This window comes from Eucalyptus grandis, chromosome 8 (assembly GCF_016545825.1).
Source record: "Eucalyptus grandis isolate ANBG69807.140 chromosome 8, ASM1654582v1, whole genome shotgun sequence".
Classification (NCBI taxonomy): Eukaryota; Viridiplantae; Streptophyta; class Magnoliopsida; order Myrtales; family Myrtaceae; genus Eucalyptus; species Eucalyptus grandis.
In genome coordinates this window covers 52,550,876-52,553,051 of record NC_052619.1, presented here as the reverse complement: position 1 = coordinate 52,553,051, position 2,176 = coordinate 52,550,876, and positions in this window count along the sequence as shown.

Genomic DNA, 2,176 nt, shown 5'->3' with positions numbered 1-2,176 from the left:
TGTTGCATATGCGCACTAGAGCTAAATCAGTGTTTCCAAAATTTGAACTTACAGAGCAAGCACTTAGACTTTCCACATTATCTAAACCAACGAGATGATGAAATTCGAAAATCCAACTTTCACATGGTCGGGCATGAAATCCAAGTGCCGACAATCCGATTAAAACAACGAGCATGTGTTTCACCATAAGAGATGTCAAAATGGGTTTTAAACCCATATATGACCTATTTAAATCGTAAATTGATTATATATGAATCACTTACATTTTGAAGAGACTAGTTAAATGGATTTAAAAATTGAAAGTTTAAGATAAATAGATTTTAAATGGGTTAGACTTAGAACCGTTTCCAACTCAAGCCTCACACTCTCTCTTTCCCTCTTTAACTTTATAAAAAAATATATTTTTTTTTTGTAAAAATCGAAATTATAATTATTTTTTATTTATTTTTCTTTCATTTATTTTTCTTATTCCTCATATCTTAATCGATGGCCGGCATGGAGACAACAAGCAACTAGCTAGGCAAGGCTCAAGCCTCGTCGATCTAGCGAGACTCAAGCTCACAAGTGTCGGGTGACCTCGAGCTCACCGGATTTGGAGAGGTGAAGTCCTTGTCGACATCTAGTGAGGCTCGAGCCTTGTTGATTTGGCAAGACTCAAGTGCACCAGCATTAGGCAAGCTCGAGCTCGCTAATTTGGTGAGGCAGAGGCCTCATCGATGTCTAGTGAGACTTCAACTCGTTGGCGTTGGGCAAGCTCGAACTTGCTCGTGACCGCTGCCAATTGTCATCGTGGCTGGTGGTTGACCGAAGAAGAAGAAGAAGAAAAAGAAATAATTAAAAATTTGATTTTAAAAAATTATGAAATTGTTCATTAATTTTGTATCACATGAAAGTATTTTAGTAATGTCATTTTTTAAATAATATCATAATAAATAAGCTTTCTTAGGTTTAGTTAAATGTTTTTCACATTTTTTTTTTATTATTATTTTTTTATTGTTTAATTTACTTTTTAAATTTGATGTGAAGTTTTTATTCAAGTAACATATATGTGAAGAGCTTAAAATGAATTAAATGGATGGGAGGGGATTAACCCAAATTGAGTTAAATATTAATGCGGTTCAGTAATATGCATATGGGTTGGGCTAAATATGGGTCATCAAATTTTGCATTGCATGAAAATAAGTCAATATGGGTCGGACTATTTTCGACCCTACCCAAACCTGACCCAATTCACCCATTTGACAGCTCTACACCATTAACATGCACATCAACAGGAACAAACGTCTTGCGCTTGATGAACTAGAATTTTTATTTCTAGCCGGATGAGCTTTTGTCACTGGGTTTTTGTAATATCTCTTGGATATGAATAGTGTCGAAAATCAAACAATCACACAAAGACACAAAGGTTAATGAGATTTGGTAATGTGCCTATGTCCTAGGATAAAAGTTCTCATTCTCTTTTGTTATTTTGTTGTATGTGACCATCTACCATTGTTCAACCATACAAGAAATGTTGCTACAACAAAGCAAACAACCAACCGAAAGATAACCAAAAAAGCAAAGATAACCTAGAATTTAGGAATATAATATTAAAAAATCTCCTTTCCCAAGGTAGGAGAGAAAATCACGCCAACACTCTCTCTCAAGTTGGGCCAAAGACCTTGTCGGAGGTCAACTTACTTATCATTTCTTGAAATACCCCTTGGGTACTACCTTGGTAAAAACATCAGCCACTTGACCCTTACTTCAAGTGTACGGGGTCTCAATTATCTTGTCTTGTACCTTTTCTCTCATAAAGTGGCAGTCCACATCTATATATTTGGTCATCTCATGGAACGTTGGGTTTGAAGCTATATGAGTTGCAACTTGATTATCACAAACAACTTTGTAGGCTTGGTCATGCAATTGCAACCCAATTCCCAAAGCAATAGTCTTAGCCACACAATTTCATTGGTAGTAGCAACCATGGCTTGATATTCTGCCTCTACGCTCGAATGAGCAACTACCATTTCTTTTTACTTTTTCAAGACAATATTTCCTCCCACAAAAGCACAAAACGCTGTAGTAGATTTCCTATCTACAAGGCTCCTAGCCCAATTTGCATTAGTGTAGCCAACAAGTTCTATGTGGCCATTATTTTTCATTAGAATTCCCTTCCCAGGCATGGACTTTAAAT